Source organism: Loxodonta africana, chromosome 2, assembly GCF_030014295.1.
Source record: "Loxodonta africana isolate mLoxAfr1 chromosome 2, mLoxAfr1.hap2, whole genome shotgun sequence".
NCBI classification, from domain to species: domain Eukaryota; kingdom Metazoa; phylum Chordata; class Mammalia; order Proboscidea; family Elephantidae; genus Loxodonta; species Loxodonta africana.
Window position 1 is genome coordinate 160,316,165 of NC_087343.1, and position 18,857 is coordinate 160,335,021.

At 42.6% G+C, this 18,857-nt stretch overlaps 1 protein-coding gene across 1 annotated transcript in view; it reads right to left on the reverse strand.

Annotated features, from left to right (window-relative positions):
• The window catches only part of PPP2R2B (protein phosphatase 2 regulatory subunit Bbeta), a 326,027-nt gene that overhangs the window by 106,401 nt on the left and 200,769 nt on the right, over window positions 1-18,857 (reverse strand). The gene's annotated exons all lie outside the window — the stretch shown is intronic.

Here is an 18,857-nt window from a genome sequence, read left to right on the forward strand (position 1 = left end):
AACTGGGGGTCTACCAGTTATCTCTCTGTTCTGGGCATTCCTGAATTCGGAGCTAGTTATCTAGTACTTAAGGCCAGAGACTGTGATATTAATTTTTTCTGATAATAACTCCTATGAGATCGGTGCTTTAATATTACTATCCACATTTTACTGATGCTAAAACTGATATTTTGAGAATTTAAGCAAAAGGCCTGAAGTCAAACCAAGACAGCGCTGGGATTTGAACCCAGAGCTATTAGACTCTAAAGCCTTTTAACTACTATACTAGATTCTCTCCCAGAACAGGTCCAACTGTGGGTTTTCCTACCCCCTCAGAGAATAAGTGGAAATAAGTCTGCCCATGTTTCTCCTGGCAATAAGAACATTTTGCTCATACACTCTGAACAAACAGGCAATCATTTTGCTTTATTTTAAAGGATCCAGGCAACTTGTTCCTTCAGCTCCCACATCTCTCTGTGCACCTTCTTGACACATCTTTTGGGTTCGTTCACATAAAATATATTGCAATTCTTTTCTGGGTTCCAAGGCATTTAAACTGGCAGCCAACATGTTTTAGAATGTGTTGTAATTTTGAGGAATTGCTTCCATTTAAAATATACCAAGGTGGAAACAAAGAAAGCCTCCTCCAGCAATGGCAGCAGGAATATCTGTGCTGGGCAAACACATGGTTCCCTTTCAGTGTGGTGGCACTGACCGAATTCCCTCTCAAAGGTCCCAAAATGGGGCTTCATCTGTCTCTCCTGGAGAATAAACCACTCCCACCCCTAGTGTTGCCCAAAAGAAGCACAAGACTTAGTGTTTCTGAAGTTTGTTGCATAATTTGGGGTTACTCAGTGCCGAGGCTTCTCCAATGGAATCTTCAAGGCACTCACATTCTGTTAGCTACTGGGTATTTTACACAATCTAGCATGAATGAAAATTTGGGTGCTGTGCAATCAATTTAAGCTCTTAAACCTTCATTCAACATTTTCTGACTTGCTGTCTTTCATTCAATTTTTTTCTTCAGTTGATGGCCACACTTCTACTTTGTTCTTTGCTCCCTAGAAATACCCTGATATCCAGGTCCATGGGTTACCTTTTAATAAATAAAAACTATTTTTATTGGAATAGTTTTAATAAAGTTTCAGACTGTTTGACATGAGAAGTATGATAGTACTAGAGCATAAAAGTTACCTACAGAGTTACAACAGCATACAATGAGCTAACGTGCCAGCTGAGAAACAGATAACGACGGTGTCATCGCCTTACTTTCCACCTGGCTTTGCTGGAGGGGCAGCCTCCCCACTTGCAGCCATGGTCCAGAGGGTGTCTGTGTCTGATGCAGAAGTTACTGTGACACTTGTCATAGACCACCTACAGCATCTCTTTTTTCTTGCATCCTTCTTTTGAGCACCGGTATGTAAAAATCTTCTTGTGACTCCTCCCAGGATTGTACTTGCAATCCCGGTCCATGAGCTCACCAACCACCACACCAGGAAGCTCCCTCTTCTTCACTGGGATGAGGATGTTACAGAGTGGGCACACCAGGACCTGAACATCCTTCTTGAATGCAAAGGAACACTCATGTGCAGCAAACGTACAATGATCCCTTACAGGGTTAACCATAGACCCTAGCTATCTCAGTGATTTTGCCCAGTGAATGAAAGACAGGGAAATGACAACAATAATAATGAGTACTGTGGTGATTACACAGTAGGAAAATCTAGGATCAAATGTACAGCCAGTACAATACCAAGCATGCTCCCCATTGGAGTCCAGGAAAGCTTTGGAGGTTACTACTGTTATATTAGCGGTAAAAACTCTTTAGTAAATTCCAGAGAAACAAGCTGTCCCTTCCTGGAGCTGATGGGCATTTGTCTCTGTCATTCCTCTGAGCATAGGGCTCCATTCTCTCTGCATGGATAACAGAGTAAATCCTGCTTCAGAGGCAAGTAGGAGCTTTTTAATATGGTTCTACACTGCTAACCAACCCCAGTCACTTCTCTCTCTTTCTCTGGCCCAATTCTTGCATGGAAAATTGAGGTAATGATTTATATGTTGTAAGCAGTTTTGACAGGTGCACTCTATCTTGGCTTCCTCCAGCCCTAGGACTAATCGGAAGCTTATCTTTTCCTTTGTGTAATAGGGAACTGTCAGGTTCTGTGACCCTCCAAACAATTCAGTCACTCATGGGAGGATTCACCTTGGAGGGAGGACGCCTTGATATTGGAGAAGCTTCTTAGAGGCCATGCCCTGACATGTATCAATGAAGTGGTAGTCAAGGGGCTAGAGGGCAACATGGCCAGACTGACAAAATGCCATTTGCATTATCCACTAGGAGCTACCTAGCTTGTGCTGTCCTTGTGTGCTGTCAAGTCAATTTCGACTCATAGGGACCCTATATAACAGAGTAAAACTGCCCCATAGATTTTCCAGGCTTCTTTATGGAAGCAGAGAGCCAGGTCTTTCTCCCATGGAGCTGCTGGTAGCCAGTATATCCTGTTTAGGGAGGAGAATATTTAGCTGTCTGAGCAAAGCTGCTCAGAGAAGAAATGGCCTATATTGCTCGTGGCAAAAAAGCAAGTTTCCCAGCAGGGCCTCCAACGCCCAATGTGGTCTGGCCCTAACCTGCCTCACTGCCTGCGTCTTGCTGGTACCACACACTTCCTTGTTCTCAGCGGTGCAGCCACTCTGGCTCTCTTTCCGTCCTGCATTCTCCCATGCTACTTCCCACCTCAAGGCCTTTGTCCTTGGCATTTCCTCTGCCTGGAATGCTCTTCCCCCCCTCTTCTTACTTTCTTCTTCTTCCAGTCATCTTCTAGTTGAGTTCAACTTATGGCGATCTCAGATGTCAGAGTAGAACTGTGCTCCATAGGGTTTTCAATGGCTGATATTTGAGAAATAGATCGCCAGGACTTTCTTCCAAGGTGCCTCTGGGTGGACTCAAAACCCCAACCTTTCAGTTAACAGCTAAGTGCGTTAACTGTTTGCACCATACAGGGACTCCCTCTTCTTACCTCCCTCCTATTTAAGCTCAAATATTAACTGCTCAGGGAAGCATTCTCTGTTTTCACGGAATGGGTCAAATTTCTTCCACCATCTGCTCTCCTGAGCACCACGTACCTCTTCTCTGCAGCCTTCATCACAGGCCAGTTTTCCACCATGAGCATTTGATTCTTGCTCTATCCAACTACAAGAGATTGTAAGCTCTATGAGGCCAGGGGCTGTACCTTTCATGTTCATATCTCAGTGCCTGGGATATAATGAGTACTCAATAAACACTTGTGGAATTAGTGAAAAATGAATAAGCAGAAAACTATTATTAATTGGTTTGACCATAAGGTCCAGCAAGGGGACATTTCTTTGGGCACAGACACCTGTGGGTGCATCCACACATAGATAGCAATGACATTACTTGTGGGAAGAACTGAGGATAACATGAAGTTTGGCATTTTTTGTCATGTCTATCTCAATATCTTACCTTCTAATGCCTGAATTCCTGCTCTACTGTTGGCATTGGTAATCACAGGATACTTTTCTCAAATGCTATCTAAACTTAGAGAGAAAAAGATTAAAAAAAAAAATCAAGCTTTCAGAAGTTTCTAAACATCTGCATGCTTACTAGGATAATTGGATGAAGGTTTCACCCTGTGTCTGGATGTTTTGGAATTAAACATACAAAGTCCTTATTTAATTGAATGTTGCAGAACTCTCAATCCCTGAAAATAGTGAGAGGAAGTGGGATCACAGAGGAGAGGAGAAAACAGGGAGAAAGAGCTCAAGCTGTAATGACATACGCCATAGTATTGACTGCAACGTCAGGCAAGGCACACCAAGTTGGTGCTGTTATGTGAAACTATTTTCAAACAAAAGCTCAAAGCCAGCAATTTCCTCACTGGATTGTAAGCCCTCTTAGGACAAGAACCACACATGTCTGCCCATGACTATATTCATGGGACCTTCTTTTAACAAATGGCAGTTTAAATAGAATTTATGCTAGATAGAAGGAAATATTTGTGGGCAGTGATGGTTTCTAGATTGGGTAATGGGGAATTTCTGCCTCAACAAGTTTCTAGAAAAAGATACAGTCTCCATTGGCTCAGATAGCTGAAAACCATTTCTGCTGGGAGGCTGGATAATCCAGTGGTTAAGAGTGAGGGTTCTGTAGCCAGACAGTCAGGAGTGAACTCTGGTTCTGCCACCTGCTAGCAAAGCAACCTTTCACAAATGGTTTCCTTGATATGGAGCGTAGTTTCCTTCTCTGTGAAACGGTGATAATAGGTCTTAGCTCACTGGTTAAGGTGAAGATTAAATGAAGTTCCTGGTACAGTGTCAGGCACTGGTAAGTTCTCAGTCAGTGTTAAATGAACTCCAATATCAAGGGGAAGGTACTTTCATGAATCTCTCACCATCATGTGACTCTGTGAGGGGAAGACTGTAAGGGCAGAGTGAAAATGCTGCAAAGTAACCCATGTTTGATGGACCCAATCTGTTCAGCCAGCATTTCCCAAAAGCGGGGTCTACAGCTGTGCTGCTCAAAGTAACAGATTCAGAACTGTTTGTTACTGATCTATGACAAGACAAGGAGCTCAAGCCAGACTCAGCGCATTGCTTCTTTCATTGAGAAAGTCTTGCTGTGGGAAAAAAGTCAGCTGAACGATACAGTGGCTTAGTGACATGGGCAATTCACATTGTAGTAAAGATCCTTATGTCATTGTGGACAGGCACTGGGCCACATACTACATTTTGAGTAGAGTGTTCTAAAGAACAGAAATCCCATGAATTGAGAAGAGGGGTGGGTCTTCATGTTCAGATAATTTTGGTGGGCAATACCGTATGCTACATATCTTAGAGTTTGAGATTGCATATTAGTGTATTAATGGTTCTGAGAAACCCTGAAGTAAATAAACAAATTTGTTTAGCCAAGGGCTTCCTATACTTACGTGAGCAAGAAACATTTATGAGTGTGTGTGTTTGTGTGTAACACTGCCTTTAACACTTTTTTGGTAAAGAACATGAGCCCAAGGGATCATCTGATAACAACAACAAAGTACAAGAGTGTGACCTACCCTCTCCCCACCCAAATAAACACAAACCTAATGCCTTTTAGGTAGAAAATTCCTTTCACTGTGGCTCAAACACTGTAAGGAAACCAGAGAATTAAATACTTTTCTTGTTGATAACAATCTTCCTTTAACATAAAACCACCTTTCCAAAATGTTTTCTTCCAACCAATTTCTTATTTTTAGGTATCAAAGAAAAGAAAGCATCTTGCTATGCACTGACCCCCTCCGGAAATATTTGAAATCTTTTTCTCTAGTAAAGGCAGGTATTTAAGATGCTTGTGTCAATGCATTGGTTGAAGCCTGGTTTGCACAAATTAGGATCCAAGCGATCATGTCCTCTATTGAACTTGATTCCAAATCCATTTGTGTTAATTATTTTCTAAGAAATATTATGGATAATGAGTAAAGGCTCTCAAAATCCTCTTGTGATTTCAAATTAGTTCTTTATATAACCTGATAGTGAAAGGGATCTGGGCACATAGTTTTGATCTCCTATTAAATAAATCTAATGGAAAAACAAACAAAAACCAGTTCTAGGCTTTATTATTGTTCTCAGGTTTCTTGAGCAACGTGTTACCTGGGCACTCGGTGACACGTACACGCGTGTGTGTGCAGGCAGATGCACATGTGGTGTCGGGGATTGTAGACTCACACGCCTCACGCCAGCAACAGCAAGCTCACACTTCAGAGCCGGGACCTGGTCTGGGGACAACCCATGTCTCCCCCCTTACACTCATGAGCCCAGTAATTTCATCTGAAAGATTCAGAAAATGGAGATATTTTCCCCTTTCAACCATCAGTTATGCCTTGATACTGAGAGCTCTTTAAACCGACAGACATTTTCTCTTTTGTGAAAAATCCATCCGGGTCAGTGTGAATTAGGTTTGAGACAGTGACAAGATCCTTGCTTGCAGTGCCTGAAAAATGCCAGAAGCCTGCCCTGGCGTGGTCAACCTTCCCAGGTCTCCGGAATTAAGACGATTTAATGACCAGGGTTAGGAAAACAGAATAAGTTATAGTCTGGAATACTGCCCAGCCTTATGACCTGTGAATCTCAAGATAAATTATACCAGAGGCCACAGAAGCATTTAGATTTTCTTCTCTAACATGATTCTTTTCTTATTCTGATACTACCATTGAGCATACACACACGAAATGTCATTTACTAGTTCCTATCACATTCAAAAAATCCCTGGCGGCATAGTGGTTAAGAGCTACGGCTGCTAACCAAAAGGTTGGCAGTTTGAATCCACCAGGTGCTCCTCGGAAACTTTATGGGGCAATTCTACTCTGTCCTACAGGGTCGCTATGAGTCAGATTGACTCAATGGCAACAGGTTTGTTTTTTTTTAGTTATCACATTCAAGAGGAGCCCTGGTGGCACAACAGTTAAGTGCTCGGCTGTTAACCAAAAGGTTGGTGGTTTGAACCCACCCAATGGATCTGCGGGAGAAAGACCTGGCGATCTATTCCCACAAAGATTATAGCCTAGAAAGCCCTATGGGGCAGTTCTGCTTTGTCACATGGCGTCACTATGAGTTAGAATCGACTTGACAGCACCCAAAATCAACAACATCACATTCAAGAAGCCATGGATTCCTTCCAAAGGTGTTGGAAGCAAGAGAGAAAGAACTTGACCCTAAACTAGATATAGGATTCTGCTTATATTTACACTGATGTTGGATCTAATTACTACATGGTAGTTGCAGTACAACAAAGGAAGCTTTGAATGAAAGAAAATATTTTATTGTCATTGACTACACTCTGAACCCAAGGCAGTTTAGGAGAGTCTGTACAAACACACACCCAAAATAAAGCATAATGGATTGCTAGTCCCCAAATGTAATATCATTTTGAAACTTTTCAATATATTCATCAGGCTTTCCTGAAACTTCTGGTCTCCAGGTGAAAGAGCAGATGGGAAGGGAGAGGGGACAGCAAGTGACATATACTGAGCATCTACTGATTGCTACACACTTCCAGCATGTTACTCTATTTTATCAGCTCAACCTCCGTGGGAAGAATACACAATTATTTCCATTTTACAGAGTATGGTTGAGATCCGGTCAGAGTGCTAGCCTTTCCTTGGAGACCGTATAACGTAGCGTTAAGAGTATAGGCTCTGGAGTCAGGCTGCCAACTAAACCAGTTGCTGTCAAGTTGATTCTGACTCATGGCAATCCCATGTGTGTCACAGTAGAACTGTGTTCCATAGGGTTTTCAATGGCTGACTTTTTGAAAGTAGACTGCCAGGCTTTTCTTCAGAAGTGCCTCTGGGTGTACTCGAACCTCCAACCATTCAGTTAGCAGCTGAGCACGTTAAACCACTTGTACCACCCAGGGACCTGGTTAAAAAGAGGACTTAGTGGCTGTAGACCTTGTACCAGTCATTTCAGCTCTCTGAATCCAAATGTCCTCACCTGTAAAATGGGAAAAACGATAGTACCTATCTCTCAGGCCTGCTGTCAGAGTGAAATGAGATGGTGCTTGCAATATACTGAGCAGAATGGCTAGCACAGTATAAGTATTTAATAAATGTCTGTAATATTATTATCGCTATAGCACACTGGCCACTCCGTGGGCTGGCCCATGACTTGACAAGGCATAAGAGGGGAAAAGAACTTGATTTATAAAAGGCCAACCAGCTCATATTCAATCTTAGCCAGAACAGTTTGCAGATGCTCACTCCAAGTCAAATCACTCGCTTAGTGTAAAGGCAAGCACAGTTTGATGATAATGTTGCTCTCAGACTGATCTACACAGAATCCTAAGGTAGGGAGAGGAAAGAGGAAAAAGGAAGGCCTTAAAGAATCTCATCAGAAAATCTCCACTTAGATGTGGACCGCAGAGCTTATTATACCAGTGGCTCTTGAACCACGCTGATCTTCACACTTGCCGGGGACATAGCCGAGAAATATCAGTAGATCTCTGGCCCCACTCCTGCAGATCCTGAGTCAGTCAGCTGGGGGATGATTTAAGATGTCCCCAGAGTCTGATGATCTTCCAGGTTTGGCAAGCCACACCCAGATCAATGCACCCTTTCTGCCCCATCTTCTCCCAAGCAAATAGGAAAAGCCACCTGTGCCCAAGGCATGGGTTACCTCTACCGTTTCTTTAACACGTTGATTTCTAAACCAAAAAAACCAAACGCTCTGTCATCAAGTCCATTTCAACTCATAGCGACCCTATAAGATGGAGTAGAACTTCCCCCTAGGGTTTCCAAGGAGCGGTTGGTAGATTCAAACTACCGACCTTTTGGTTTAGCGGCTGTAGCTGTTAACTCTGGCCCCTGCTTATTATTGTTAGCTGTTGTAGAATCAGCTCCTAACTCACACCAATCCCATATACGATGGAACAAAATGCTGCCCGGTCCTATGCCATCCCCATGATCAGTTGTGGGTAAGGCTGTTGTGACTCACAGAGTTTTCCTTGGTTGATTTTCAGAAGTAAATCACCAGGCCTTTCTGGTCCATTTTAGTCAGGAAGCTCCAGTGAGCCCTGTTCAGCATCATGGCAACATGCAAGCCTCCACTGATAGACGGGTGGTGGTTGCAGCCCCTGCTTACATATGTGTATTTTGGTTTACACTGAAAATTCAGATGCATATACCCGGCATTGTATTTTAAAGCAAGAGGCAAGACAGCAGCATCGATTTTAGAACTGTTAAGACATGAATTCAAGTTCAAGCTCTACCACTTACTAGCTGTATAGGTTTATCCTGGAGATTAAATTAGCCAGTGTATCCAAACACTCCCGGAACACAGGGAGTGCTCGATAAGTGCTGGCTGCTCTTATTATTCCAAGCGAATTAGTTCATCTGGCTAACATTGAACACCAAGTCTCATTGAATACTAGCCAAAAAGCAAGACAGGAACATCTACAACCCTCACCTCCAAAAAGGCGAAGCATGTCAAAACACACAGGGCTTGTCGGTAAGGGTAGTGCCTGAGATTCCCGTGGAGTCCTTTCTGATCCTATAACTGAAACCCCATGACACAGACAGATACAATCAGATAATGATGGCAATCAATAACGCTAACAGAAATTATTATTTATTTTCATAAACACGGAGTATGTGCGTCCCGCTGAGTTACACATATCACATGCCAGCCTTCACATTCAGGGCAGTCAATCAATGGGAGATCTCTATATCTGCCCAGTGAGGCAGGAGGGGGAGGAATAGAGCAAGGCTGAGAAATTACCCACACCAGAGTGACACATCCGCAAAGTTAATCTAATCCAGGGGGGCCATCCGGGTGCCACTGCAAGCCTGTGAATATGGAACAGGCTTGATTGATTTTTCACCACAGTCGCTAAACACTTCATTGTTATTTGCAACAACTATAAGGAAAGAAAAGATGAAACCGTAAAAGGATTGGATATTAAGCCCCCAGAGCAGCCATAAATCACAAAATGAAGTCTAAAAAAATTAAAAATGGTTACAGGAAGGCTATATCTGTGTCCTAAGAGGCCTTGGTTATCAAAGCATAAACTCAAAATTAAAACCTGGGGCAATGAAGGCTGATCCTGACTCAACCAATAGTTTGCCTTGAAACTGGCCTGGGGTTACCCATCCTCCCAAAGTGAGTATCAGCACATGGTCACACAGAGGGGGTGCTAGTGCTTAAAGGCTGTGGATACACAGAAAGGGTTAGAGTCCCAATTCTACTTTCTAGCTGCAGGACCCTGGGCGAGACACCTGGCCTCTCAGAGCCTCAGTTTCCCCCTTTATAATGGGGATAGTCACATCCACACCACTAGGAAGCGGGAAATAGCAATGCACGTCCTGCTTGCCTCCCACAACCCGTGGGAGCATCAAATGAGACCCTCAGCATGAAAACCCATATTTCCTGCAAGGCACATCTTGAAAGCTCCTTCCTGATCCTCTGTCTCCTCCCTTCCTGTCCTCCCTCTGAGTTGTCATGGCAACCTGTGCTTTTTCTCAGGATGCTTACCCTCATCCAGTGTTTCTCAAAATGTGGCCCAGGGACCACCTGCATCAGAATCACCTGGATGGTTTTGAGGAGGGGTCTCTTGGGGTCTGTCTTAGTTATCTAGTGCTGCTATAACAGAAATAACACAGGTGGATGGCTTTAACAAAGAGAAATGTATTTTCTCACAGTCTAGTAGGCTAGAAGTCCAAATTCAGGGTGTCAGCTCCAGGAGAAAGCTTTCTATTTCTATTGGCTCTTGAGGAAGGCCCTTCTCATCAATCTTCCCCTTGTTAAGGAGCTTCTCAGGAGCAGGGACCCTGGGTCCAAAGGACGTGCTATGCTCCCGGTGCTTCTTTCTTGGTGGTTTGAAGTTCCCCTACTCTCTGCTCACTTCCCTTTCCTTTTATCTCTTGTAAGATAAAAGATGATGCAGTCTACACCTCAGGGAAGCTCCCTTTACACTGGCTCAGGGATATGACTTGAGCAAGGGTGTTACATCCCGCCCTAATCCTCTTTAACATAATCTGATCTTCCCTCATTAACCACAGGGAGAGATTAGGATTTATAACACATAGGAGAATTTTATATCAATCACAAAATGGAGGACAACCACACAATACTGGGAATCATGGCCTAACCAAGTTGACACATATTTTGGGGGGACACAATGCAATCCATTACAGGCTCCAACTCGGGCCTTCTAAATCAGAACCCCTAATGGTAAGGTAAATGACTGTTCCAAAAAGCACCCCAGGTGATTGTGATGTGCACTCTAGTTTGAGAACAACTCCTAAAATTAATTTCACGTTACAGCCATTTAGCACTTGTCTCCTCCCTGTTCCTTAAGAACGGGGAGTATGTTTCATTCATTTTTGCAGGTCCATTTTGTAGCACTTACTGAGCAGAGTGTTGGCACATAGTAGGCATCAGGATTGGAGAAAAGACTCATTAACAACCTGTGATATGCAGATGACACAATGTTGCTTACATGGAATAAAAAAGACATGGAAAAGTCCTGCATGTTAGATGCTATCATCCTTATTGTTGTGTAAATTTGGGGCCATTCAATACAAAATCCTCCATAATGATGAAGGGCAGGAGCTCTGGGATTAGACACACCTGGATTCCATTCTTCATGTTGCTACTTACTATCTGTGTGGCCTTAAGCCTGTGCTTCTCTCTCTGATGCTCTGTTTTCCACATCTGTAAAACGGGCATGATGCCTAAGTCACATGGTTGTGATGAAGAAAGTGTAAAATGTACGTAAAACTTCTCAGCCCAGAGGCTGTCTTTAGGAATAGCTGAATAAATGTAGTTGCTATTTTTTTTATTAGTAGTAAACTACCTAGTCAGTTCACGGGAACACAGATCAGGCAGTTAAACTAGTTGTTTCATTAAAAGAATCACTTTTGGGAAAATCTGAGAACAATAATAAAGCCTAGAACTGGTTTTTGTTTTTCAATTGGACTTATTTAACAAGAGATCAAAAAACATGTGGCTAGATCCCTTTTGCTATCACGTTATGTAAAGAACTAATTTGAAATTACAAGAGGGTTTTGAGGGCCTTTGCTCACTGTATGTAAGATTGCTGTAGAAAATAATTACAATAAATGGATTTGGAATCAAGTTCAATAGAGGAGATGATCGCTTTGATCCTAATATGTGCAAACCAGGCACATATATGCAAACTGATACATTGATATGAGCATTTTAAATACCTGTCCTTACCAGAAAAAAGATTTCAAATATTCCCGAGGGGTTAGTGCATAGCAAGATGCCTTCTTTTCTTTGACGCCTAAAAATAAGAAATGGGTTGGAAGAAAGGTGATTCAACAGGATGTGGAAATTATCCAACAATATCATTAATACCACACACAAGTAAAATTTTCTGAAGATCAGTCAAAAGTGACTGCAGAAGTACATCAACAGGGAACTGCCAGAAACTCAAGCTGGATTCAGAAGAGGACATGGAACAAGGATATCATTGCTGATATCAGATGGATCCTGGCCGAAAGGACAGAATGCCAGAAGGATGTTTACCTCTGTTTTATTGACTATGCAAAGGCATTCAACTGTGTGGATCGTAACAAATTAGGGATAACATTGTGAAGAATGGGAATTCCAGAACACTTAATTCTGCTCATGTGGAACCTGTAAATAGACCAAGAGGCAGTCGTTGGAACAGAACAAGGGGATACTGTGTGGTTTAAAGTAAAAAAAGGTGTGCATCAGGGTTTTATCCTTTCACCATACTTATTCAATCTACATGCTAAGCAAATAATCAGAAAAGCTGGACTATATGAAGAATGGGGCATCAGGATTGGAGGAAGACTCATTAACAACCTGTGATTTGCAGATGACACAACCTTGCTTGCTGAAAGTGAAGACGAATTGAAGCACTTACTGATGAAGATCAAAGACCACAGCCTTCAGTATGGACTGCACCTCAACATGAAACAAACATCCTCACAACTGGACCAATGAGCAACATCATGATAAATGGAGAAAAGATTGAAGTTGTCAAGGATTTCATTTTACTTGGATCCACAATTAACGCCCATGGAAGCAGCAGTCAAGAAGTCAAATGACGCACTGCATTGGGCAAATCTGCTGTGAAAGACCTCTTCAAAGTGTTCAAAAGCAAAGATATCACTTTAAGGACTAAGTCGCTCCTGACCAAAGCCATGTTTTTTTTAATTGCCTCATACGCATGAGAAAGCTGGACAATGAATATGGAAGACCAAAGAAGAATTGACGACTTTGAATTATGGTGTTGGAGAAGAATATTGAATATACGATGGACTACCAGAAGAATGAACAAATGTGTCTTGGAAGAAGTACAACCAGAATGATCCTCAGAAGCAAGGATGAAGACAGTTCTTCTCATATACTTTGGACATATTATCAAAAGGGACCAGTCCCTGGAGAAGGACATCACATTTGGTAAAGCAGAGGGTAAGCAAAAAAGAGGAAGACCCTCTCAATGAGATGGACTGCCACAGTGGCTGCAACGATGGGCTCAAGCCTAACAACGATTGTGAGGATGGTGCAGCACTGGGCAATGTTTTGTTCTGTGGTACCTGGGGTCTCTACGAGTTGAAACCGATTTGAAGGCACCTAACAACAACAGCTAGTCTACTTAGTCAACCTACCTAATCTCATGTCTCATTAGCAATGTTCCTTAATAAGTTCCCCTTCAGGAGTCAAAGCTGGTTAATGCTTCAGTCGATTTGCCATGGTGTCTTAGGCTGTGGCTACGGGGCTGTCTAACTCACCACCAGTGGGATATGCAAACATTAGGGTCATTCTAAGTGAAAAATGTTAGTCCTGAAGAGTCACAATAATGTGTGTGTCCCAAGCTGAGAGAAGGACAGAGCAGTCACTAGCAAGAGGCACATGTATAAAAACATGATATCATCTAATTTCTTCTCCCCAAAAGTAGTGTCACCTCTGAGCGTTCACCCTGCGGCAGAGAAGCACTCCTCACCCTTCACTCCCTCCCCCCAAATCAAGCCCTTATGTTGAGGAAACTTTGATAAACCTGAGAGACAAAAATCAGTAATAATGACATTCCCTCCTCTGTGGTCTTAAAATTTTCTTAGAAAGCAGAAGCTGTAGAGAGTAATCATTAAAATCATGGGATTTGGAGTTAGATAGGCTAAGTTTGAATCCCAGTTGTCACTTTCTAGCTATGAGATCTTGGGTAAATTCTTGCCTACTCTGTGACTCAGTTTCATCTTCTACATAATCCATTCATTTGACAAATATTTACTGAGTGCCTACCATGTGCCCTGCATTGTTCTAGGTGGTGGTTATTCAGCAGAGAATGAAACACTGTCCCTGCTTTCATTTCCCTGGGGGTAGAAGGGAGGCAGCCAGTGAACAAATAATATATTAGGCAATGATAAGAGCTAGGTAAGGACACAGATGGAATGGGATGATGCTATTTTCTATAGGGTAGGGTGGGTCAGTCAGTGGTAGAATTGTCACCTTCCTTGTGGGAGACCCAGGATCAATTCCTGGTCCAATGAATTTCATGTGCAGCTACCACTCAGTTGTTAGTGGAGGACTGTGTGTTGCTATGATGCTAAATTTTGAAGAAGTACAGCCATAATGCTTCTTAAAAGCAAGGATGGTGAGACTTCATCTCATGTACTTTGGACATGTTATTAGGAGGGACTAGTCCCTGGAGAAAGACATCATGGTTGGTAAAATAGAGGGTCAATGAAAAAGAGGAAGACCCTCAAGGAGATGGACTGACACAATGACTGCCACGATGGGTTGAAATGTAGCAACGATTGTGAGGATGGCGCAGGACCAGGCAGTGTTTTTGCTCTGTTGTACATAGAGTCTCTATGAGTTGGAATGAATTCTACAGCACCTAACAATGGCAACAACATGATGCTGAACAAGTTTTGGTGGAGCTTCCCGACTAAGACAGACTAGGAAGAAAGGCTTGGCAATCTACTCACGAACATCAGGCAATGAAAACCCTATGGGTTCCAATGGTCTGATCCGCAACCAATCATGGGGATGGAGCAGGATTGGGCAGTGGTTCATTCCATTGTGCATGGGGTCTCTATGAGTTGGGGTCAACTTGATGGTGGCTAACAACATTCTACGAAAGCTTCTCTGATAAGGTGATACTTGAGCAGAGACTTGAATGAAGTCAGGGCTAAGGCTTGGGACAGTCAGAGAATAACCAAAACTACTCAAGGGGGTTATTGTGAGGACTAAACGATATAAGGATATAAAATCCAGCCCCTGGCCTGTAGTGAGCATGCAATAAATGGTAGCTTCTATACTAATATGAGTTGAAATCTACTCGGTGACAATGGGTTTGGGTTTTTTTTGTTGTTGTTATATTACTACTACTACTACTACTACTAATAATAAAACAACTAAAAAGCAAAACCAAAACAAAACTATTGAATGGATTCCAATTCATAGTGACCCTAGAGGGAGAGAGTAGAACTGACCCATAGGGTTTCCAAGGTTGTAAATCTTTACAGAATCAGGCTGCCACATCTTTCTCCCTCGGAGTGGCTGGTGGGTTCAAACCACTGACCTTTTGGTTAGCAGCCAAGCACTTAACCACTGTATGACCAGGGCTCCTTTACTAATAGTAATAGTAGTTATTATTTCTATTAGCTGTAAGGAGTACTTGGATAAAATCCATTAGAAAATTTGAGCTCATTACATCTTCATTTTTTGAGGGGGGTGCGAGGGAGGGATATGACAAGCTACAAGATGGAAGCTCACATCTTCTGGACCTCATATTCATTAAAGGTTAAAAAGCAAATCTCAACCTGGTCTAGGTTCCCAGGGCTCTGGCAGCCAACTACAAGGAGGGAAACAATAACTCCAAGCTCATGTCATAGGGAGAAGAATTCTGAGTGTGATTTCTCACCATCCAGCTCCCATCTGGTTAAGTCTCTTGAACAATGAGTTCCTGTTGCCTAGAAAAGGCTCAGAGGGCCTTCCAACCCTGGGTATTGGGAGGTTAGGAAATACAGGCAAGGAGAATCTTGCTAAGTAGAAGTGCACAAGATCTTTATGTTTCTCCAAGTGAAGCTCAGGGCTCTGGAAACTCAGTGTGCATTTGTGTGTGTGTGAGAGTGTGACACAGAGAGAGAGAGAGAGCAAGCATGTGTGCCAGCCCCCTGACCTGGAGTAATAATGGCATTAATTGTTAAGAAAACCATTTCAAATGCCTAAATGTATAAATCCAAGTTTAAGAGCCCTGTCTCTTGATTTTTAGTCCCAGCTTTGGAATAATCAGTTGTATGACTTTGGCAAGTCATTTTCCCTCTCTGAACTTCCATCAGGTTTAAGGTCATAGGTTCTAGTGCAAAGTAGATCAAGTTTTGATTCTCATCCCTGTATGATCTTGGGCATGTTACTTAACGTCTCTGAGCCTTGTCTGTTAAATGGGCATATTAACAGTGAACTACATCTCCTGAGGTAGAGAGTGCAGCAGGGTGTACGGTATTTAGTAAGTGCTCAATAAATACACAACAGCAACATTTTCACTTGCTAAATACCTGTACCTATTTTGCCCTCCTCATGGGCTGTTGTGAAGAATAATCAAGGGATTCAGGAGGAAAACACTCCCTGATATAAATGGCAGTTTGCAACCATAAGGAGTTATTATTATATTATCGTCATGATTATTGCTTTGAAAGTTATGCTTTCGAGCAGGAGCTACAATTCTCATAGAAGCCTTCTCATAGGCTCTCTGGGTAGTGAGTGATTGGATTTAAAAGGCTATCTTCCATGAAAAAAAAAAAAAAAAAAAAAAGCCACATTCTTGCTTTGAAAAGCCGAGCCTCCCAGCATTGAAACAGAATAGGTTCATTACTCAATGAGGATTAATTAGCTGTCTGGTATTATTAAACGTTCTCACTCTCAAGATCCACGTAGATCCAGAAACTGTGAAAGTGAGCAAGAGGTAATCATAGTTGGGGTGGGGGTGGGGGTGTGGGGTGGGGAGCCACAATTGCTGGCAATGCAAATTTCAAGAGCAGAGCATGCTAGTAAATTATGGTCTGATTAATATCACGTCAGCTTATTCTCTGGAGCCATTGTTCTGAATCTGTGGTCTTCAGGGTTGCCTGGTTCTTTCTTTTTCTACGAAGGGATCAAAAAGGAAAGGCGGCTGTTGGCATAGAAAGAATGCTGGGGTGTAGGTGTTTACACTGAAATGCAGGATATTTTAAAGCCTAAGAAAGGAACCCAAACCAAACCAAGCCCACTGCCATCAAGTTGATTCCCACTCATAGGGAGAGGAAGTGAAATCAGATATGGGTCTCCCAAGTTGCTACAACAACTATTGAAAAGTAACAGACGCTTATAAAAATGACTGCTCCAAGGAATCTTAGGGATGTCAGAATGACCACAGTCCTTCTTGTCTCATCCACTAGGGGGGCACATTAAAAATGCAGATTTGTCTAAACCATCTGACGTCCTGAATAAAATCTCTTGGGGATGAGTCCCGGGAATCTGCATTTGTAACTAGCACTCATGGTTGCAGAACCAGGAATGTTGCCCAGTCCTCCGCTTTGCAGCTTAAAAACTAAGCTTAGAGAGAAGAAATATGATTCAATATCTCATGGTCACACAGATTGTCAACAAAAAAAAAAGCAAGGACCAGAATTGGGATTCTCTCAACTCCCAGCTACCTGTCGAGGCCTCCTTCCATGTTTGATACAATGAGTTCACTGCATTAGCATCATTGTCTTGCCATGGGGAGACTCTCTACTCTAGTGCTATTGAAACTTAAGTCTGTAGGCCTCCTCTTCATCATGGGGATGGAATTGCCCAAGGCGTTAAACACAGAGTTATGAAATCCCATATACTCATGGACAACAGGAATACACAGGGGAGACTATAGATAGCATTTGAGAAACTCCATAGACAAAAAGGACAAGCTAAAGTCTGGGCAGAAGTTCATTTTATGAACTCCTCAGTGGCACCTAATCCATCTGCTTCCCCACAGGTTTGCATTTTCCCGAGGGGTGCAAGACTACCTTATTCTTGTTGTATCACCAACATAGTGCTTGCCACTTAGAAGATATCAGCGAATGGTTTGTAGGGTGAGTATGGAGGGATAAAAAGTATAACACCAAAAAAAAAAAAAGCAAATTTTCTCACATACATAGGCCCACTATCAGGAAGGGGGTAATAACAACAATGACGATGATGATGATAGTAATGCTGAAATAACAGCAGGGAACTACCATTATTCAGTGCTTTCCTCCAGCCAGACCCTAAACAGACTAAGCTCTTTATGACACACAGTATCTTATTGAGTCCTCACAACAATGCCGGGAAGCAGCTACTATCATTATCCCAGTTATACATATGAGAAATTGGAGGCGCAAGGAGTTTAGGTAATTTGCCCAAGTTCACCAATCAGAAAGTAATGAAGGCACTTTCTAACCCAGGCCAGATTGATTGAAAGTTTATACTCTCAACTACTCTTCTCTCTAGTTTCTAAAACCTCCAAACATCTAGAGCATCAGGGGTGGGTTCTGCCTTACCCACCCAGTCTAATGAGGCAGACTTACATGCTAATTACCCAGGCTTGAAGGCAACAGGTGACAAGAGGAAACAGAACAGCCTGTGCTTGCTGGCTCAGAAGGGGCTCAACTGAAGATCATGCGTCCATTAAAAAATCGCCTGTTGTCAACTCCAACTCATGATGACCCCACATATGTCAGAGTTAGAACTGTGCTCCATAGGGTTCCCAATGGCTGATTTTTTCAGAAGTAGATCACCAGGCCTTTCTTCCAAGGTGCCTCTGGGTAGACTTGAATTTCCAACCTTTTGGTTACCAGGTGGGTGCGTTAATCCCCGCCCCCCCGCCCCAGGAACTCCACGTGCCTATTAGCGCTGGGTAAACACGCCAAAGCCTAGCACTGGAGCCAGCAAAGAGTCTGCTTAAAAAGTACTGCTGAATGATCAAATCAAGGAATGAATGAATGAACAAATAAACAAATGAGCTCACTGGGCACACACAGTGATCATCTAATTCCCACATGTATCTGCTTTTACACCTAGGGCAAGAACCTCTATTCCCCACATATACTTCATTGTCTGTCTTTGCAATTTTTGGTCTTTGGTAGAGAAGCTGGTGTCTAAAAGCAGTTTTTACACAGTTTGAAAGTCCCTTGGGGCTGGTGCTGGTCCCAACATATGCCTGCTTTACTGCGTACATTAAACATGTCCACCACCAAATGCATCATCCAGTTCTAAGCTACTTTACCTACCTCTAGAGAGCCTTCCCTTCCAAGCCCACATTTAGAAATCCATTTTCAACACCATCTCCCTATGAGGTCTTTCTTGCTCCTTCAGAACCAAATATCATTTCTCCTTCC